This window comes from Falco peregrinus, chromosome W (genome assembly GCF_023634155.1).
Source record: "Falco peregrinus isolate bFalPer1 chromosome W, bFalPer1.pri, whole genome shotgun sequence".
Lineage (NCBI taxonomy): Eukaryota > Metazoa > Chordata > Aves > Falconiformes > Falconidae > Falco > Falco peregrinus.
In genome coordinates this window covers 19,990,421-20,014,115 of record NC_073743.1, presented here as the reverse complement: position 1 = coordinate 20,014,115, position 23,695 = coordinate 19,990,421, and positions in this window count along the sequence as shown.

Below are 23,695 nucleotides of genomic sequence, written 5' to 3'. Positions count from 1 at the left end.
AGACTGGATTTACCAGCAATTGAGAGGAAGATATCATGAAAGAAAGGTGTTAAACATTTAATAAAGTCATCCTTTAAAAAAACGTTCAATTTGACCAAAAGCAAACAAAGAAGTTTGCCTGAAAAGTCCCTACTTTTTTCAATTCATCTTTGGTCTTGAATATTCTTCCCCAGCCTTGTCCAGACAAAGCATTTTCTTTGATGGTCCCCCTCAGATGTTGTCACCTCTGGCAGTTCAGTGTTGGAAGGTGGGCTGGAGCCACTGGAATTGACCCCCAGCATCCTGTGGGTCTGCAGCTTGGCATGGGGGCAGTACTGATCAGAACAAATTCAGCTAGTCTGATGGTATGGTTTTCATTCAATTTAAGGAGAAATATTGTATGTTGACTCCTGACATTTCCTAGTAGATCTCAAAAGTTTCTCTAGAATGCACAAGGAGAGTTTTTCTCATTTTATTATAAGGCAGAGCAATAATGTCAGAAACATAGTCTTACATGCTACCAGTGTCCAAACTGTGGTCTGATACAGTTAGATAATGGCAAGGAGGCAACTGGAGCATGAACTATGAAAATACAGCCAAGAATCCTTGAGAATACTGGGAAGAAATGGTGATTTCTCTTCACCATTGCCTTCCCTTTCCTTACTCTATGTCATTCTATTTCATCCTTTCATCCTACCTAAATCTCACAGCTAGTGATGGGCAGAAGGTACTAAACATTTTATCTTTTTTAAGTGCAACTCTGACCATGCATCTTCCTACTTTCATCTGGCCAGCCTGAAGCTTTTATCTGCATGCTCTAGTGAAGTACACTGGATCCACTGTCAATTAGAAAACTGACTGAATTCCATCATCCCCATAGACACCCATTGTGTGCCACAGTTCAGTGCTTCCTCCATGTGGATTTGTACCAGATGAGGAACTGATTCAGTGACTTCATAAAGACTGATGTATGGACTTCATAAAGATCGTGTGAATATGGATACTATGATAAGATTAAGGGTAGTTCTTGCTTCATGCAAATTTATGTTATATTTATCTCAGGACAGAATGTTCTGTCTCAGTGAAATATGATATATTTCCAAATAAAATGTTCTCACAGTGTGGATCAGAATTGGTGTAAATGGTAAAAGTTCTTTTGTGGGCCACTGATTTCTGGTAGATGAGTATGTCACCCTATGCTTTGGGGGCTTTGGAGGAGGGGATTGAGCCTGGTAATCTTGGGCTAGATAAAACTGCTAGAGGAATTGGAATAGCTTGTGTAATTTTGCCTCTGTTCTCAAGTTGTCTGAAGTGGCCTGAATTTCTAACACAATATGCTTTATCTCTTGTGTCTATATAGTAGCTCTATTTGAGAGAACAATGTTTATGTGTTGAAAAATGCTGAAGTGCGGCAGAGGTCAAATGTACATACTGTACAGCAAATACTAGAGTAATTTGTGCACCTGTAGTTTTGGAAAATGTTTCTTTGTGAGTTGAAGTAAAGTCCTTTCTAAAGCTGGTAATGTCTCATTTTTATTGACTTAAGTTTTTTTTCAGCTTGAAAACTTATAATTTGAAGATTAGATTTAGAAAGTGGCTTTGAGTAGTTATTTTTTACTTTGATAGTATGAGAAAGAAAATATATCTGAGTGCTTGTTTTTCATTTAAGAGGATGGATCATTCTTTAAGAAAAATGTGAAAGCATGTAAATTAAAAGAATTATGCCTTATTATGATATAATTACACCCTTAAAATGATCGTAAGGCAAAGCTATAGCATCTATGTGTACCTGGATATAGTTGCATTTAAGTATCTATTATGAGATAAATGTAAATCTGTTACATAGATTTGGCCAACCTAAAAAGGATTAAATTGGTAAAGGTGTAAACCTAATTAAAATGACAGTGACTAAACGAGTAATTCTTGCAGATGTAGAGAAATACGTACATAATATTGCTTAAAGATGCAAGTCAGTGAAGTCTGTGGTTTCTGTATGAATAAATCATGATTTTGAACAGGTGTAATGTCCGTAGATAAACTTTCAGATGCAAATTAAGTTGCTTTTTATAGATTTTTTTTTATATAGCACATGCTGAAGAGTATTTTTTCTTTGCATAGTATGATTAATATCAGCATAAATTCAGTCATATTTCACAGCATAAGCACTTGAAAATTAAGTAAATGTGAAAATATGGGACACTATTGCAAGATCCTTCATACCAAGAAATATGACTAAGATATAAATTTGTAATCCTCTGAGAAGATTTTTTTCATTTTTTAAAAAAGAAAGAATAATAACATTCAGATGTAACACAGCATTCGTGGCCAGAACAGTCTATTTACTTCTATACTCTGACATTTGAAGCGTGTAGAGATTTCAGCAGTGTGAAGAACAAATTCACACAAGAAAATCTTTACTCCTCTGATCCAACTGCATTTTAATTTTACATTGGTATTCTGACATTTCTGCATGTTTATATTTTTCTCCTCCTGTGCAAGGATGACTTTTCTAACATTATATTTTTAAATCTGGCAAGGTCATACAACCTAAAAAAAAAAGAAGGGTCATCAAAAGGGGAAAAATAACAGAACTACGGTGAAATGGTTCTCTGTTGGCCTTTGTATCGATTCGAAGTGTGTCAAAAGGGTCTTTTGTCATGCTTCTACCACAGAATACTAATTTGCTAGATCAAGTCTGTCAGAATATCGACTGGAAGTAAAGAACAATGGTGGCAGCTTTTGTGTTTCATACAGCAGGGAGCCTGTGTGTGAAACAGGATTAGCAGGGGGTCATGAAGAGAGTCAAGGGATGTCCATCACTTCCCATCTGGTAATGTAATGGGGTGGGTGCCTGGATGTGATTAAGATGTAGGACACAGGAGGCATAGCAGTGAAAAAATCAGACATACACACATGCAGATCAGGTTGGCTGCTGTTAACCACAGATTTTAAATGAAAAATCCAGAGACAGACCAAACAAATATATAAACAGCTGCATGCAGATTAAATATTAAATAGCCTATTCAGTGCCTGGTGTGCCTGTGCTTGTGTCCATGTGTGTGTGTGTAGAAAATGTACAACATGAAGAGGGTCCCCCGTGGAGAGTCGGCCAAGTCACGACAATCACACCAATATGGCTACATGCCATGCTCACTTTATTAAACAAACAGGTCATATTTATAACTTAAACCGACCGCTCACACAGGTGATTGGATAAATGTTTCTGGTCACGCGGGCGGGCGTCCATGTCGGTGATTGGTGAGCATGCTGCAGGCACCTGACCAGAGTGTGCCGATGAGAGTGTGTTGATTCCAAGGTTCCCAGGACTTGCTCTGCACCTGGCTTCTTGTTTGTGCATAGCTTGTTTTCTTTCTCACCCTGCTTGTTCCCAGGACAATTTAAAGCTGCTCTGCAGCTTCAACTAACAGGCCTGGGTTGTCCAACCCAGACAATGGTAACATATGTCCTTGGTCCTTTAAAAATCGCTCTACATATCCCCCTTTTTCTTTTTGGACAACCCATGTCCGTTTCACAATAGATGTTAAACCTTTCTTCAAACAAGAAAATAAACAGCTAAAAACTAAAAACATTACAACAACGATTATAAAAAAGCGTATTCCTTCCATCAATAACGTCTTTAACCAACCTGTTATCCCCAATCCTCTCAACCATTCATCACAGGGATTATCCTCAGCAAGAATATGCTTCATGTCTCCCTACAGTTGTGACAACTTCTTGTGCATCAATACGGAATGATCGGAAAGGTTCATACAACACATCCCTTCAAAATCCTCACAACCGTGTCCATGTGCTAATAACAAAAAATCTATTGCAGCTCTAGTTTGTAACGTAGCATGCCTAACACTATCTACATCAAGCAATAACGAACTTAAAATCTGCGATGTAAGATTAAATTGTTTCTCTCCCCAGCCCGCTAACCTTCGTATATTCTTAGCATTTAATGCAGCCATTGCCCCCGGCATAAATATGGAGGCTAGGACATTTGCTGTTACAGACTGCAGATCGACTCGGTCATTACATGTCTCATCAAAGGTGCGCGGTGCCCTCCGTGATCTATGAGATTGTTGAGCCATTTTCAATAAGTCTTTCATATGTGGAGCAAACAAAGTCAAACACCCTAAATAACATGGTCCACCGACAGGATACAAAGGAATCCCTGGCCACGCTCTGTCCCCACATATCAAAAAGACTCCCGGTGGACACTGATAACCCCCTGATACATCTATATGGAAACCCCCGGTTTTCAATTCACCCCAAATAGGTGAACCGGTTAGATTTTGAAACCCTGTATAAAACCCCCATTCACCTTGATGTGTTAGCCATAACTGCCACGGGTCACCAAACCAAATTACTCCAGTGCCATTCACAGGTTGAAGTGGTGATGACATGTGGGTACAGTCTGCCATATCAGTTGCAGTAACATTAACACATTCAACAGGTACAACGCTAGCCAATAGGTCTAACTCCTACCAAGGTAAATGATGTGGCTGATTTAAATTCTCAATAACCGCCTTCTGCCACGCTGCATTACGCATAGAAGGCCAAACATATTGCCCATTTGGACTCATACATGTACCATTCTGATTGGAAGTCAGATCCACTGTTTTAACATTCCAAAAACCATCAAATTTTGTTACATTCTCTTGCAGGGGAATACCAATTAAACAAGCTCTAAAGGGGTTGTCTGCCTGTTGCAGACTTAAACAAAAGTCTGTTACTCCCGTGATATTTGCCCATGTCACCCATATGTTTGTCCTAGGCAAGATGTCAAAAATACTTTGGCCCATGGGTAAAAAATTCATCAAGACCGTAAACCAAGTCACCACTTAAACATGTTTAGTCCTACAATTTCCACCTTTTTTTTAATTTTTTTTTTTCACATTCCACCCCACAAATCTGTGCTTTCACAGATTCTGATGATGTATGCTGTCTCCAATCAGCATGGTATTACACTAGTCATATGTTTTCTCTTGCTTCATGCCCGGTTACTAATCAAACACATACACTCTTTACACCATTTACATTTAAGCTTTGGCTTACAGAACCGTTTTACCCCACACAGCATACATTGGCACAATACCCACGGGTTACATCCCTTACAACATAGACAGTTTATTCTGTCTGCTCGCTCTGAGTCTTCTCTTCCGTCTTCTGATCTTGACATACAGGTCACACAAACTTGCTAGGGACCCATATAGGTCCTTTATCTGTGGAGATACAAAAATAACCTCTACCGATAAAGAACACCGGATTAGGTCCTTCCCATACGCCTGAAGCCATATTTTTATACAGAACATTCAAACCGGGAACTGTAGTTGTTTGGTTCCCTCGTGCTGTTTGGTGATGTATAACAACAGGTGGTCCCTCTCTATCCTCCGTAAGGGAGAGAGAGTTTAAGGTAAACAACACCTTAGTCAACCGTTTAGTTACATCTATGTCCTGCCATACTTTCTGTCTCTGAAGCAAATCCTTCAGGGTACGGTTTGCCCTTTCAACAACTGCTTGCCCCGTTGGGGAGTGAGGAATCCCTTTAACGTGTTTAATTCCCCCAGTTGCCATAAACCTAGCAACTCGTTGACTACTATACGCTGGACCGTTGTCTGTCTTTATTTCTACAGGTACTCCCATGACAGCAAAACAAGACATTAAGCATCTCTCCACATGTAATGCCTTTTCACCGGTTTGTGCAGTGGCCCATATAAAATGAGAATAGGTGTCAATTGTGACATGCACATACTTAAGCTTCCCAAAGTCAGGTACATGTGTTACATCCATTTGCCAAACCTGAAGTGCCTTCAGACCTTCTGGGTTAGTGCCCACCCCTAAACCAGGTCCATGATGACTACATTGAGGACAGGAGCGGACAATACCCTTTGCATCTGCTATGGGTATTTGATACTGTCGATGTAAAGACTTTGCATTCTGATGAAACATCTCGTGGCTGTTACGAGCTTCTTCAAACTTATTTGTTGGAGGAGTTATTGCCAGACAGCTGACTGCTTCATCAGCTCTAGCTTTACCTTCACCCAATCCAATGTTCCACTGATGACTTCTAATATGCATAACACAAAATTCATGTTTTCTCTGTCAAAGAGTACTACGCAGTTGTATAAACATTTCACCAAGATGTTGGTTCTTTGTCTCTCTCAACAAGGCATCTTCAGTGCTCTGTACTACACCAACTACGTACGATGAGTTTGATACTATGTTTACAGGTGTGTCGTTCCGGCTTCCCAATGCCCAACACACTGCTTTCAGTTCTAAGGTTTGAAGGTTGTCCCGTGGTTCACCGGTGATCACTTCTTTCTGCCACTGATTATCGGATTGCCAAACACACGCAGCCTTCTTCATCTTTCGTCCTGCATCTGTGAACACCGTTGGCCCATCAACTGGTCTTTTTGAACATAAAGGTCTCACAGTCCACTTGTAATGTTCTAACATCTTCCAGAGAGTTCCTTTTGGCCGGTTGTTGTGTACAACACCTGTATAGCCCATCAAGGCTTCCTGTATGGCTGCTGAATGTCTCAGGAGCCACTCATAACCATCACCACGGACTGGAATACTGATATCTACCGGTTCAGTCCCATCAATTTCAACAATCCTGTCTCTTCCTTTTCTCACCAAGGCCGCTACTGCTTCAGGGCGACTTAAAATACAATGTCTGGGTTGCAATGGCAAAAGCAAACACTCTAAAACGATCTCCATATTTTCCCCCTTTTTCTTTTGCCATTGCAAAATAAGGGCAAAAGGTGAAGTGGCAACATTACAAACCAAAAAAGATAACGGATGATTCGCCATTTGGCAACCACACCAGCCAGTCTGAATCCTGCAGGACACAACTTCTAGGGCAGCCCGCTGTTCTGGTGAACAAGTTCGAGGACTGTTGGCTTCGGTGTCATGCAACCAGTATTGGAACGGTTGCAAATCATCCTTAGTGAGGCTCTTTGCATGTCATCAGGGTGTAAGGGAATCGTGAAAAAGACAGTCTTTCAAGTCTATCACAACAATTTGCCAAATCTGAGGGATCATCATAAAAGGTGGAAGAGCAGGTTGCAACACTCCCATCGCTAAAATCCGATCATTAATCTTCCATAAATCATGTCCCAGTTATGTGCATCAAGATTAATAATCAGTACTGGACAAGGTAACGAGCTGGTCACCTGCCAATCACCCTCCAAAATAGCATCACAAACACCACCAGACCAACGCTGTAGAATTGGATCTTTTGTCGAGTTCAGCATCGGAGGTGTAGTTGGGTTAACTGGAGGAATTACAGGTATTGAAGTAGTTGGCAGGGTCATTTCAACTCGCTTTTCCAGGTTTCTTAATTGATCTATTACCTCCTGTAAGGATTTCTCTGTATTGTTATCACAAAGTTTCTCCCCACCTTCTTCCTTAAATTCATCCGATGATGTTTCAGGAAGAGGAGGATATGACATCGGACGGTGCTTTTGCCCCCCCGCCCCCCCGATTTGACCTACGAGCTGTAGCCACCCTCCATTTTGGCCTTGCTCCACCCACAGCTCCAATTGGTGCAGCAGGACTCGTTGCTCCTCTATCCTGGGGAGGCTCAACAGGCCATTCCGGTTTTGGCTCATTTACAACAGACCCCCGAGGAGTAACTTCCGGTTTGTCTGCTGTCTTATCTAAAAACTCCTGTACTGTTGAACACGCAGAGGGTGACATACCCTTCATAGGACGAGCATGCCCAACTCCAAAATATGTAGCAAGAGAGAAGGCTTAGGTGAATCACCCTTCTGCTCTATTGGCTTTTCTACCTCATCTCCTCCCAACGCTTCTATAGCTGCTGCCGCTACTTTTTTTTCCGCCTTCATAGTTTCCAGAGTGTTAATTATAGACCGCCATGTAGCTCCTAACGCTTTAGCTTCTTTTCCTTCTTTACCTCCCTCGATCGTAGTATCCCAGAGGATATTTCCCACTTCTCTCCATTTCGTAATACTAAGCAATAACGCGGGTTCAGGAATCTTATCCTTTTTTCGTGCCCAGTGAGCTAAAGCCTCCACTTCTGTTTCTTTAATGCTCTCCCCTCTCTTAAAGAGGATACCAGTTAAAAGTTTAATTGCCGCGTCTAATTCCATTGCAGTCTTCCTGAGAGCTCCCCCCTCTCACAGAAAGGAAATCAGCGGAGAGCCCTGCCGCACTTGTCGCAGTCTTCCTTAGTGCTCCCCCCTCTCACAGAGAGGAAATCAGCGGGGAGCCCTGCCGCGCTTTATTCGTCGCAGTTTTACCTCTGGCGGGGGTGTGATCTGCAGCTCCACACCGAACTCTGGACTCCGCTTTTCGCCAGCAGCTGGGGGGATCCGTGGCGGTGGGCGGGCGAGCGAGCGGGGGGGAGCCGCGGGGCACGGCACGGCACACTGGCGGGGCGAGGGGAACTGTGCTGGTGTAAGAAGCAATCTGGCTAGCGAAGTACAGTCACTGGGTGTCATGATTTCAGAGTCAAACAAATAATTCAGCAGGTGCTTGGCTGGTTCTGATTGCAAACCATATTGTGTAACAGTGTGTCGCAGCTGCTGCATAAACTTCCAATCAAAAGGTTTCCACGCTGCGGCTGCTGAACCGTCCGGTAACGTGGTGGTCCACACCGGACATGCAACAGCAGAGGCAGCCTGCCACTCTCCCTCCAATATAGTGTCTCGTATAACCCAGACCAACGACTTTGGGAAGCGGCAGGCTGGAGGATAACGCCTTCCTGGGTCAGGACTTGAACATCACGACCGGCAGTAGGCAGATGGCATTCGTTCAATTGCTGCAGCAAGTGGTTTAGAGTCCAGTCGGAGGGTTTGGTTCGGGGACGGGGCTGGTGCAGGTGGGGTGGGTTCATTTTCTTTATCGGACTCTGCACTCTCATTCAGAGGCTTGCTCGGACCCGCCGTAGTACCCTCTTCCTCATCTAGCAGGGGGGGGCGGCTCTCAGTAGCTTTCAGGGCGGCGCGGAGCACCCGTTGCGGCGGCACCCTCCGGAGATGGTGTCGGGTGTAATAACTCTGTCGCAGATTTTTTAATAGGCACAATTATGCCTTTTGCAGACGGAGCGCCTTGACCAAATAATTGGGTAGACTGCGACTCGGTTACCCGACCGAGGTGTTCTGAAGCAGCCATAGCCATTTTTTTCTCTGCAACCAGGGATCGTAAATGGTTCATGACCTCCCACCAGGTTGATCCAAGTCCTTGGCTGACTTGCTGCCGCTAAGGATCGCATCCCAAAGGGAATCCCTGATCTCTTGCCACTCAGTCACTCTAAACATCAATCGAGGGTCTTTTAAGTGTCCTTTTTCATTCGCCCACCTACAGAGCTCATGGAGATTCTTAGTGCTCACGCTAGCCTCTCGCTTAGCAAGAATATCAGTTAATAGCGTGAGTGCCGCCTCCCTTTCCATTATCGAGGGAAAAACGGTCTTACCCGTGCAGGTCCATACAGGAGCTCAATGCCGGCTTCAGACGCCTTTACTTCTTACGGACGCCTTCCTGCTCGAACTCCTCTCTAGCGACTCTCAATTCGCAAAGCCCACTGTCACAATGCAAAGGCAGAGTTTTTCCAGCATTCCTGTCGTTTGGGCGCCAGTTGTTGGAAGAAGGGTTCGCCGGAGTCAAGAAGTCGCTCAATATGAGTTATGCATCTTGCTCAACTTTATTAGTTTCTAAACACTACTTATATAGACTCGATACACATGCATATTCCCAAAGCAAAAATATAATTGGTTATTAGCCTCTAAGCGCGCGCTGTTCTCACACCCCTAATTATCATGACTAAAATAAGCATTCTATCCATGCAGCTATTTGCGTTGCTATGTTTGCTTGCCTTGCGGTTTGCTACTCCCTTTATTCCCATACCGCTCCCTATCTCCCTTGGCCTTGCACCTGCCTTCCCAACAGCTGCAGCTTGTTACAGCCACGGCCTGTTAGTACAACAAAGTTACTTGGTCTCAGGATTCAAGAATAGCTCAAGGCTACCTTCTTGTTAACTTCAGCACAACAACTTCAGCACAATTCTAATTCCAGGCCTATTCTAATACCAGGCCTGGATTGTGCAGATCTTCAGAGATTCTATGGCCACGCTTCTGCAGCCATTCTTCTACACCTCATAATATGTCCCTCCTGTGGAAATTACATGAACAGTTGTGTCAGATAAAGAGCACATTCTCATTTTTCTTTCACGTATCCTTTTCATGCTCTTGTAAATCTAGCAGAGGAATTAAGCATCAATACACCATATGCATTTTCTTATATACAGCTGTATTGGGTCTAGCTGAGTCCCATAGCAGCCCTCACAGTGCTGTGCTTTATATTAGTAGTTAGAAAGGTGGTGATAACACACCAGTGTTTTGGCTACTGCTGAGAAGTGCTCACAGCATAAAGGTTGTCTCTCCAACCTTCCCCCCCTTAGCAGTAGGCTGGGGGTGGGCAAGATCGGGGCGGGGGGGGGGGGGAGAGGGCATTCATTATTTATGAAGTTTGTCTTCTGGAGCAACTGCTATGTGTACTGAAGCCCTGCTTCCTGGGAAGTGGCTGAACATTGCCTGCTGATGGGAAGTAGAGAATAACATATTTTTGTTTCCTTTGCTTCCACACGTGAGACCTTTGCTATTGCTTCATTAAACTGCCTTTATCTTGACCCACAATTTTTTTTTCATCTTATCCTCCCCCCCATTCTGCTGAGGAGGGGAGTGATAGAGCGGTTTGGTGGGCACCTGGTGTCCAGCCAAGGTCAACCCGCCACAACATTTTCTTTCTCATGTGCTTTAAATACTTTTTTGATTTTAGAAAGTAAGTGTAATTTTAGGAAAAAAATAAGGTCTTTCCACCACTTCTTTGGGCAGCCCACTCCAATGTTTAATTGTTCTCACAGTGAAAGATATTTTTCTTATATTGAGAGATTTTTTCCTGAAGTAACTTGTTCCCATTGCCTCTTGTCCTGTCACCATGCACCCTTGTGAAGAGAGTACTTTCATCTTGTCTCTAAACACACTTAAGGTACTGGTGGAGTGTGATTAGGTTCTCCCTGAACCTTCTGTCCTCTAGGTTCACCAAATTAAGTTCCATCAACATTTCTTAATATGTCAGGTTCTTCAGTTCTGTAATCATCTTGGTGGCTCTCCACTAGACCCTCTAAATTTTTTCAATGTCTTTTCTGATTTTGAGGATGAAAGCTGGACAGTTTTCCAGATGTGGCCTAACAAGTGCTGAGTAGAGTGAAATAATCACGTCCTTTGATCTGGTAATTCTCTGTGATGCACCACAGGATGCTGCTGGCCTTTGCTGCCAGGCCCACAGTGGCTCCTGTGCAGCTTGCTGTCTTCCAGGTCCCCGGGGCCTTTTCCACAGAGCTGCTGTCCAGGTAGGCAGCGACCAGCTTGGATGGCTGCTTGGGATTATTCCATCCCAGTGCAAGACCTAGCATTTATCTTTGTTAAATCTCATGCAATATTTTTGCTGGAAGATTGGGACAGCCTGTTGAGATATCTCTGTGTGGTAGCTCTTCCTGGAGCATATCTACATCTCCTCCCAGTCCAGTGTTGTCTGCAGACTTGATGAGGTGCCATTCAATCTTGTCACCCAGATTGTACATAAAGATATCAAATAGTATCAAATGACGCCCAATGAACTCCACCCACTATCAGCTGCCATTAATACTGGTTGACATTAACCATCTGTCTTCGAGCTCACTAGTTTAGCTAGTTTTCCATCCATCTTACAGTCTATCTGTCCAGTTCATATCTTACCAGCTTGGGAACAAGGGTGTTGTAGGAGACCTGGTGTCCAGGCAAGGTTAACTCACCACAATCAGGCACACATAAACCTTATACATTCCTGTTTTTACTGTTACAGGAAGACCTTAAATTTGAAACATCCTTATAGATACACACTGAAAATACTTCTGTGAACCAGCTACTTGTGGCTGATTGTTTCAAAATAAACATGCTCTGCATTGTCAGTGTGTATGAGCAAATTATTTTAACTTTAAAACAAAAAATCTCTCTCCAGTCCCAAGCTAATCACTGACTGCAACTATGAAATGAGTGTAAGACTACATGCAACACAGATTCCCTGGCTGATTTCCTATCTGTTCTTTTAAATAATATATTTGATTAAATCTGTCTTTAACAACCAAGAGAAACCAATGTAATGTCTATGCATATCTTTATATACTTATATCTTTATTTGCAGCCCTGAGATAAGAACTGTGCAAATCCATACACAGTGAAATTCAGACATGCTTTGTTTTTCAGCATAAATTCTTTCTTTATTTATTTTTTTACATTTACATGTTTAAACGTACTGTTTTATATATGGGTCAAATGCATTCAAATTTTAACCTTAAGGATAATGACATATGTTTAGATGACAATTCAGTGCCTTGATGCAGAGCTCATTGAAGCCAATGGAATAATGCCCATAGACTTTGGATCAAACCCAGATGGAGAATAACAGAGATAGATTAGGGAGTTCAAACAGCATGGACAGTGTTTCTGAATATCTGACAAAGGTGACTAAGCAGAGGAGGATAGGGTGTTACAGAAAGTGTCACCAGTTTCTTTCTCCAGTGTGAGCTTTGTGTTAAAGAAATTAAAAAAATTCCCTATTCCCTAAAGAATATGAACAAGTGTCCTCTGCAGATAGTCTGGGACAATGACTCTCAGCATCCTGCACAGTACCTCCCAGGGGAGCAAATGGTAAAACATCAAAAGTGAACTAGCATGGCTGTTAACTGCCTCAGTGCTGGTTAGCTGGTGGCCCCATGGGGTGGAAGGCACAAGCCTCCATCCTCCACCACCTTCTGAGAGTGTGGCAGGTTTGCTGCCAAGGCCATAGTGGACAACAGCTGCTTTTACTTGCAGCGAATGAAGAGACGGGACGCAGCTTGATGCAAGCAAGTTGTCCGTTTATTAGTGATTTTCTTACAATTATATATGTTTCTATCTTCTACATATTACACACTGATTGGTTAAATCTTAAGCGTAAAAAACACTGATTGGTTGACATTTAAGGCACACTGTTAAAACAATAGGAACTGATTAGTTTACTTTGTCATAGCAACAATTTCTATTCTAAGATTAGGGGGTTTCTTCCTACGCGACTTTCTTAATTAATAAAGTTCCTTATCGGCACTATCTGTTCCCTTATCTGGATACTTGTTCCTCTTTGTCCGTCTGGTTGCCATCTCAACCGCAACGGCTCAAGAGTCTGCAGTTAGCTTGCTCCTTTGTTCCCAGGGCTTGTGCCCTACAAGTTCTAACATGTCTCTATGCATCAGGCTAACAGTACTTGGACTCTTGTCCTTGAGGCCTTGTCCTACATTTACTGACTACAAGTCAGGAAGTGCTGTATCATTATGCTAATGCAAGTGACTTTTTCATAGGAGAGTTTTCCAGTATTTCCTAACAATTTTCAGGCCTTGGATTTAGCTGGAAGTATGTTATCCTTGACCAAGAAGGCTTTGTCCTTGGCTATCACTACTTTGTCCTAGACCAGGGCTCCTCAAACTTTTTAAACAGGGGGCCGGTTCACTGTCCCTCAGACGCTGTCGTGGGCCGGACTATAGTTTGGAAAAAAATGAACGAATTCCTATGCACACTGCACATATTTTATTTGTAGTAGTGCACAAAAAAACAGGAAAAAGAATGCAATATTTAAAATGAAGAACAATTGTAATCAACAAAAACAAATATTTCAATGTGAACTATGGGCCTGCTTTTGGCTAATGAGATGGTCAATGTTAGGTTCCATATTTGTCACTGCCAGTCGTAGCAAGTGATGCAAGTGTTCATCAGTTAGTCTGGATCTGACTGGAGATTTCAGATGTTTCATTCGGGAAAAAGTCTGCTCACAGACAGGTGCTGCCAAAGATGGTTGCAATTTGGAGTGCATGGTTCCTGAGATTATGACATGTCTCTGAGGGGAGAGATGCATAGAAATTAGTAAGGCTGCTTGATTTGAATGCATCTTTCAGCGAGTCACAAGTCTGTAGTTTGGCCAATTCCATTTGGTAAATCGGATCAACAGTTTCAATGTCAACAGAAAATGGGTTCCAGAAAAGCTGTATGTCCTGTTCATGGAGACAAAGCTCTTTAAATCTGATTTGAAACTCCTTTTGCAACATTTCTAGTACATCCATACATGTTTTGTTTGGGAATGCAACTGCTGGTTTTTCTGCAGACAGGTTTTGAGTTGTGGGGAGATGGCAGAAGTTTTCCTCCTTTACTTGGTTAATGAGCAGGTCTAATTTGACTTGAAATGCTTTCACATGTGAATACGTATCACAGATGAGCTTCCCCTTTCCTTGAAGCTGGACATTGAAATTGTTGAGTAGCTCTGTTACATCTGTCAGGAACGCAAGGTGCCATTTCCATTCTGCATCTTTGAGCTCTCGTACTTCTTTGTTTTTAGAAAGCACAAAATCATAAACCTGTGGAAGTCAGTCATAAAATAGTTTCAAAACTCCCCCTCGACTCAGCCAACGGACTTCTGTGTGGTACAGAGTATCTTCATAGGCAACATTTAGCTCAGACAGAAATTCCTGACGCTGTCTGTGGTTTAGTGCATGAGCTCTAATGAAGTTAACACAAGAAACCACAGTTTTCATGACAGAGTCCAGCTTCAGTGACTTACAACACAGGGCTTGTTGGTGGATTGATGTGGTGTATGGCTATTGGATGTGAATGGTTGCGTTTGTCCATCTCTTTGTTAATGCGTGCAACCACTCCTTTCACGGCTCCCACCATGCTAGGAGCACCATCAGTTGTCACACTGAATAGTTTACCCCAGTCCAGCTCCAAATTGTTCATAGTTTGGCAAACTTTCTCATAGATATCCTCTCCTGTAGTTTTTCCTTTGATGCTTTTCAGTGCAGCAAGCTCCTCTGTGACTTCAAAAGAATCATTTGTCCACAAATGAAAATTAGAAGTTGGGCAGAATCACAAACATCATGGCTTACGTTGAGTGCCAATGAGAAATAGCAGTTTTTTGAGGAGTTTTGCAACTGCCGATTCAAATTTTCCCCCATTTCTTCAATCCTTCGTGTAATTGTAGGTCCTGAAAGACTCACTGTACTAAATAAATCCGCCTTCTCTGGACACATCTCTTTGGCCACAGAAAGAAGGCTTTCTTTAACAAATTCTCCCTCTATGAATGCTCTGCCAGTGCGTGCTATCTATGAGCTTGGCAACTTGATAGCTTGCTCGAAGTGATGATATATTGAGCTGCTTTTGCTTCACAGAAGTATTTTGCTGAGTTGCCAATCCATGTTTCAGTCTTAATATTTTATCTTTTCTCACTTGTCCGACCAAAGAATCATATTTATGTTGTGTTTGTAGTGTCGACACAAATTGTATTCCTTGAACACAGACACTGAATTCTTGGCATATCAGACAAACAGCTCGGTCTTTGTACTCCGTGAAAAAATAATCAGAAGTCAACCTTTCTTGGAACACCCCGCACTCGGAGTCAATTTTTTTTTTGACATGATGGTGCGCGCGCTTCCCACTGGTGCTGGCTTGCTTGTCCTGCCTGGGAGCTGGAGGGAGGGAGGGAGAGACGGGGGAGCCTCTCCCCTCGCTGATGCTGCCGCCCCCCCTCCTCAGCCCGGCCACGCAGTCCGGACAGGGTGGCCAGAAGGGACTGAAGGGACTTTGCCGCGCCGGGGCTCTGCCGATTCGCCCGAGTTGGCTGGACCTCGCAGTGCAGAGGCTGCCGACTGAGCTTGCCCGGCAGAGGAGATGCCCGCGCCTCTCGCCTGCCGCGCACCGCGGAGGAGGGAGGAGTCGTCGTCGTCGTCATCTGCGGCTGCTTGGTTTCCCGCCCCAACCCCCGGCGGGGGGGGGGGGGGGGGCAGGGGGGTTCTGTAAATACCGGGGGCCGGATTGAGGACCCTGGGGGGGCCGTATCCGGCCCGCGGGCCGTAGTTTGAGGACCCTTGTCCGAGACTTTGTGATCTGTGCTGTTCCGAGAAGCACAAGAGACCTTACTAGATAGATTCTTGGCACACATCTGACACGCATTTGACTGGGGCACAAATGTATGATGTGACTGTTCTCAGTTAAAAGGGAACTCATTTCTCCACCTGAATAACAGAGATAACATCAGTACTGCCCTATCTCAGAGAGGTCGTGGGAGGATAAAAACCATTAGTGATTGCTAAGTGCTAAGATATAATCATGATGAGGGCCATGTAAGTGCCTCCACAGATAGCAGGTTTCAAGCGTTCAAGGCAAAAATGACTCCATATCAGTTGTATCTAATTTTGTTCCCATTCATTTTATGAAACTTAAAAAATTCACATCAGTTTAGAACAGTGGAGAGTAAATATGTTAGAAGAGAGATTAATTAAACTATTAAGCAATATTGTGTAAATAGAGATTGTAAAGCACTTTATAAAACTCATTATTTTTATCATCTACAAAAAAAGGAAACTGAGCAACAAATACATTAAGTGATATGAACAAGGTTAGAGAATTAGCTGCTAATGGGGTTGGAACACATTGATGGGACTGAAATACAGCCCAGAACTCTTCTTTTCCCTTTTAATTTTAAGAAAGCATAGTAATTCTAGCTGGACAAAACAGTTTTTATACAGCATTAATGACATAGGAGTTTCCCAGTTCTCACATTTGAAACACCGAGTGATTATTTTCTAAGATTTGTTTTTCATCATAGCATCCAAGAATGTGAATGTTTTCAATGCTGTCCTGGTTTCAGCTGGGATAGAGAGAATTTTCTTCTTAGTAGCTAGTACAGTGCTGTGTTTTGGCTATGATGTAAGAAAAATGTTGATAAGACACTGATATTTTAGTTGTTGCTAGGTAATTTTTATACTAAGTCAAGGATTTTTTTGTTTATTGGGACCTGCCAGTGAGAGGGCTGGAGGGACATGGGAAATTGGGAGGGGACACAGCCAGGTCAGTTGCCCTGATCTAGCCAAAGGGACATTCCATACCATGGGGTGTCATGCTTGGTATATAAACTGGGGAAAGAAGAAGGAAGGGAGGGGACATCTGGCATTATGGTGTTTGTATTCCCGAGTAACCATTACACATGATGGAGCCCTGCTTTCCTGGGGATGACTGATGGAAAGTAGTGAATGAATTCCTTGCTTTGCTTTGCTTGTGTGCATGGCTTTTGCTTTACCTATTAAATTGTTTTTATCTCAACCCCTGAGTTTTACATTCCTTTCCAATTCTCCTCCCCATCCCTCTGGGTGAGGGGAAGTGAGTGAGTGGCTGCGTGGTGCTTGGAGTCCAGCCAGAGTTAAACCATGACAAATGCATAAAGCATAATCTAAAATCGGAAAGCAGTATGAAAATCCAATTTTATTGGTTTATGTTTCTTGCCATGCAAAATTTACTGTTAGTATGCAAGGGGGAATTAAGATTTAAATATTCAATATTTGGCTTTTCCACCTTTATTAGGGTTTTGATACAGGAAAGTCTGCCCTCCATGCCCTGAATTGTCCATTCTGGTGGCATCTGTGTTATGTCATTGATTGTGCATGGGGCAGACCCTTGGTCTCTGATTTGCAGCTAATGAGGTGTGTAAAAAGGATAGCTACTGAAAAATAGATAGTTAGTTAATGTTCAGAGAATATCAGGAGGTTCTATTAAGCAGATTTAAAGTAACAGATTGCTCTACATAAACCATCATTAGCTCATTGGGTAAAAATGACTGCCCACTGCTACAAAATTCACAGAAACTTTGTGTAGTAAGCCAGAGCTATTATGGCCATGTCTATGTTGCCTTCAGTAGTTGCACTTGCATTCACAGAGACCTAGCTCCTGCAGAATGAGTTGCTTTGTTTCAGAATGGAGGAAAAGCAAGAAACTACCTGTAAATAACATGGGTGATTCTTTAGTGCCTCCTGTAAGCTAAAATGACAGTACACACTAAATCACTGAACTACTAAAATGACAGTACGATTGTAGCTCATCTACTTCAGTGACATCATTTTTTGTTACTCAGGTTTAACTGAATTTATAGGAATACTGAAGTCAAAATTCTTCAGCATGACTTTGGGTGCCCGTCAGATGTGAGGGACTGCACTGTCATTATTGAGTCCTGTAGCCTGGAGCAGAGGATCTACAGGGTGGTACTAATAACAGATGACAGTTTAGAGTTTTTCTGAGATGCTCTTCCCTTTTCCAATTATCTAGGAAGTCCACAGTAAGTGACAATGTATACCAGGGATATACCAGGAATACTACATTTCAATGCACTGCTTTTAAGGATGATATTTCTTATACAGACAAAAACCTGGAAAACTTCTTCATTTTGAACTATTCTAGTTTGGGTAAATTCTTCCATTAAAATACTAAAAATCAATCTCTGCATTTGATACTTTAGGATTGCTTCACTGGTCACCAGAGATCCTCTAACCACATAACCAGGAACAGTATATAACCCAAAGAATCTGTGTAAACCTGCTGCCTCACAAACATGATTAGCCCTGAAATTCTTTATTTCTTTTCTCTGTTATTATCTGATCTATTTTAAGATGTACATATCTACAGCTGATAGCAAATGTCAGGCCATTGATGTATTTAATATATTCATTTATAATGATGTTTTCTTCTCACCCACATTTTCCCTCAAGAAAGCAAAACTGCAAAGACTCTGCATAGGTGGGTTTTTACTCTTTTTCTTTACTAATCCACCTGCCTGGTTAGCTAAATAACTAAATTTGAGGCTAAGCATTGACCAGACTCAGGCTAACAGTACAACAGATCTGTTATTAGGATATTTTAAAAGTTATTAATGGATTTTTAGTGAAGTCATGAAGTATTAACATGCAGCACAAAGTCCTGTTTAGAGATATATTCTGTTTTGTGGGATGGTACTAGTTCTGTTCCCAGCTGAATGTCAACAAGAATTTTTGCACTAAATATCATTATGGAAATGCATATAATATCTAAAGTGTTTTTCACAAAAGTGAGGGACTCCGAGTGGATCTAGGATTAAAATTTTCCTGGCACCCAGTCCTATGCATAGGCCACAAGACTGTAAAGACTGTAAAACTGATTTGGTCCTGACTGCAGTGTTGTTGTTGACATGTTTCTAATCCTTGGGAATAATATATAGAATTCAACAGGAACTGTTTTCTTGAAAAACAATTCTTGTTTCTCCAGGCTGTCATAATTTATAAAGCCTTTAATAGAATTTGGCATCATGTACCATTTATGTGTCAGACTGGTTAGCAAAATCTTTTGATACGTAGATTTGTCAGGTAGCAAATTTCCCATATTCCTTTTCACCTTTAAAATGTTATATCCTTCTTTGGTCAAAAATATCTGAAAACACTGCTTCAGCATGAATCTTGTCACATGAAGTTGGCATTTTCCTCTCAATTTTTTTTTAAATACCTGTCATGTTCAGCTTGTTACTGCTGCTCTACTTCATCAGAAAAAAAAGTCACTAGATGCTTGTAATTCAAAGCGATGTAGTAACTGGTTCTGGCATGCTTTTAAGTCTTTAAACTTTCATTTGTATAGTGCTAATAAAATAAAGCCTTTGTGAATAAAAACTACTTTGTTAGTTTGGCTGAACACAGAGATCAGCCTTATATGCTTATGATAAAGAGCAAAATAACACATAAAAGTAATTTCTAAATGTAAATGGTTCAGATTGTTCAGCTGTAGATGTGGTGCTTAGGGACATGGTTTAGTGATGAACTTGGCAGTGTTAGGTTTACAGTTAGACTCGATGATTTTAAGGGTCATTTCCAACCTAAATGATTCTATGATTTGATGATTCTATCACAATAGATCATACAAGCACTGCAGTCCTATGGCCTTATCCTTAATACCCTGAACATAGACTTGATTTTCAGTATGCGGATACTCCCAGTGATTCTCTCACTGTGATGTATGCAGCATGAGTGGTACCAAGAAGAGTTAGAAAAAGTGAATATAATTCTATATGTTAAGATAAAACCCCCCAATATTTACTTATTTATCAATACATAATAAATCTAGTAAAGAAAAATGCTTTGTCAATAAAAGCGCAAATAAATACATATCTCTGAAAACTCCACTGATCTGAAACAACTTCTGTCTACTAAGCCAGAGACAGCTCAGTAAAAATTAGGCTTAGATTTGAGAGAATATTTATAAAGTTTCTTCATTATTTCTGTAGTGTTTCTATTGTTCTTAACAGGAGTAATTTCACTGACATAAGAGACTGTCTGGTAAAGGGTTACTGAATCAGAGGAGTTCAGAGACAGATTAGGGTTTCCCAGCAGAACATATCACTATCAGTAAGTGTGGAAGCCAACTCAGAAGAAACACCTTTGAAGTGGCAGAACTAATCAGGCAGAAGCAATTTGAGATTTTCTTTCTCAGCCTAGATAAAGCAGAGCATTATGACATTGGCTACATGGAACAAGGTCAATTTACTGTGAAAAGGCAGCTATAGACTCCAACTTCAAATAAACTCATCCTGCATGATGAAAAAGAGGATTTACCCTATTGCTTATACCATAAAACAGGCAAAATCAAACGAACAATTCACTTAGACAATACTCATTTGCATAATTTTTCTTTTTTTCCCCACCACTAATTCCCTTATTGTTTTAGCTATTCATAATGTAATTATATCTCAAGGTATTTCTCTTGATGTAAAAAAATGTAGCTGCTCAATTGCTGATAGGTTTGACCTCAACTGAAGCTGTGGGCTGTTCTGAAAGTAAAAGGATTAAAGTGCAAAATTTTTCATGGTAACTTGAAAAGAGTCTTTTTCTTGTTTCAGATTTTTTAAATGTCACTGGAAGCAAACTAGCTAAGATACTGTATGAAACAGTTCTTTTATCTATTCTTTTAATTTTCACTATTTCTCCATTGTGGCCTGAAATTTTCATATGCTAAGTTCAGCTTTCTGTGCAAGTGATGTTGCTGCATGCTGAAGCCTCAAAGCTGCATCACTTGAACAAGATGTGATTCTTTCCCTGCACCCTCCTTGCTTCAAGCCAATGAGTAATATCCTTCAGCAGGAATAAGGATGCAACATACTTTTCGTAATGCATCAACTTAAATCTGCTTCCTAGGGCATGGAGAAGCAAAGCCAATATTTCAGTAATTCCCATCTTCCTTACCAATGGCTGGCCCGTAAATGTAGTTTCTTCTTCTTATCTCCTCCTTAATCCACAATTGTACCTCTTAAATGGTTCCCTTCTATTTTCTCTGTGTCACAGTCCGAATATCAACCATACCTTATTTCCCAGCATATAGAGAATAGATGCTCACCCCAATCAAAATATCACCTTACCTATACCATCTGTCCTGTTAGTGAGGGTCTCCAGTTATGTTGCATAATTTTGAGAGTAGTTTTATTCAGAGAATAGTCAAAGAAGTACTTTTAGTGATGAGCTCTGTGACTAAGCACAAACTGTCCTCTATGTCATGGAAAAAACAGACAAACCCTCACTTACCTGTTGCTGGCAGATAGCCAAGGCAGATCATTCTTGGAAAAAATTAAACAAGGTTTCACTTTAATTAATTGTTCAGGGATTCAGCCAGTTGGGATATTTATGTTTTAGTGCATTTATGTTTATTAGTTGAATCCAAAAGGCTTCCTATTTCCTCCCTTGTTCTGCTGCAGTAGCTTATATTTTTGTTGATGGCAATAATCAGGATATGGAGATTTTTATATGCATTCTGAAATCATAGTTGGAAGGTAAATGAAGCTTGGCCACTGTTGCTCCATTAACAAATTGCACAGCCCTTGACAAGGATAGGAAGTGAAGTGGGAACATGCCATGAAGGGCTTCCATCCACATTTCATGCTCACTGTGCACAGACTCATGGGCACAGAAGCTTCCACAAAGAACAGAAGAATATTAGGTCCCGTCTGAAAAGCATGCCAGACTTATTAGGATTTTTAGGCATGCTGCAACTCACCCCATAAAAGGTGATAAGAAAAAACAAATCTGCATGAAACATACCTAACATTTTGTGGTGGGTTGACTCTGGCTGGATGGCAGGTGCTCACCAAAGCCACTCTAAGCTGGACAGGGGAAATATAATGAAAGCTCATGGGTCGAGATAAGGACAGGGAGATCACTCACCAATAACTGTCACAGGCAAAACAGACTCGACTTGGGGAAAATAATTAATTAAATTTATTACCAGTCAAATCAGAGTAGTATAATGAGAAATAAAACCTAATCTTAAAAGCACCTTCCACTAATTCCTCCATTTTTCCTGGGCTCAACTTTACTCCTGAATTCTCTACCTCCTCTCCCCAAGCAGCACAGGGGGATAAGGGAATGGGGGTTGCAGTCAGTTCATCACACATTGTCTCTGCTGCTCCTTCCTCCTCAGAGGGAGAACTTCTCACACTCTTCCCCTGCTCCAGTGTGGTGTCCTTCCCATGGGAGACAGTCCTTCACAAACTCCAATGTGGGTCCTTCCCATGGGCTGCAGTTCTTCACACACTGCTCCAGCATGGATCCCTTCCACGGGATGCAGTCCTTCAGGAACAGACTGCTCCAGCGTGGGTCCCCCACAGGGTCACAAGTCCTGCCAGCAAACCTGCTCCAGCATGGGATCCTCTCTCCACAGGTCCACAAGTCCTGCCAGCAAATCTGCTCCAGCACAGGCTCTCCATGGGTCCACAGCCTGCTTCATGCATCCACCTCCTCCAGTGTGGGGTCCTCTACAGGCTGCAGGTGGATATCTGCTCCACCATTAACCTCCATGGGCTGCAGGGGGACAGCCTGCCTCACCATGATCTTCACCACAGGCTGCAGGGGAATCTTTGCTCCAGCACCTGAAGCACCTCCTCCCCCTCCTTCTTCACTGACCTTGGTGTCTGCAGAGTTGTTGCTCTCACATATTCTCACTTCTTTCTTCTGGCTATACTTTGTTGCACAGGTTTTGTTTCCCCTTGTTAAATATGTTACCACAGAGGCACTACCACTGTTGCCAATTGCCTTGGCCTTGGCCAGTGGTTGATCTGTCTTGGAGCTGGCTGGTATTAGCTCTCTGGGACATAGGGGAAGCTTCTAGCAGCTTCTCATAGAAGCCACCCCTGAAGCCGCCCCTCCCCCCCCCCCCCTTCCCCAAACCCAATACATATTTCAGAAGTAACAAAAGAATTGCAGTTGTTTAAAAAAAAGAAGCATCATAGACATGCCCTGGCTTAAGGGGGGGTGTTTAAGTTAAGACTAGGATTTCTTCAGGACTAAGCCTCCCTTTTGACTGCTTTCAAGCATTTTAAATTAACATAAAATACATAAATGTTTCCTCTCAGGGGCTTACTGCAGAGCTTTTACAGTTGTATAGAAATGAGAGGCTACTTTAGATTTGTTGCAGATTTCTTCAGTTGTTGTATTCAGTGCTCTCTTTATGCCATGCTTAGGGAGTGCTTTGCTGAGAGCACACTGTGGAATTCAGCTGAGATGTGCACACCTCTTCATTACTAAGAATTTAAGCGATAGTTATTTTTTCATTTGTTCATTATTTGGAACTGGAAGACTCCTGCTTGGAAACTGAGGAACTGCTAGGCAGATATGACTTTTCACCTTAGGGTACTGACTCCTGGCTCACATCCATTTTGTAACCATAAAGTATTGCTTTGTTCCATTTCTAGAAATGCAACAAGATATGTCTAGGTTTCCTTTTCAAATGGATAATTTGTGACATATTTCTCATACATCTAAGCTGTCAAGAACAAGTTTTTTGCCCCAGAA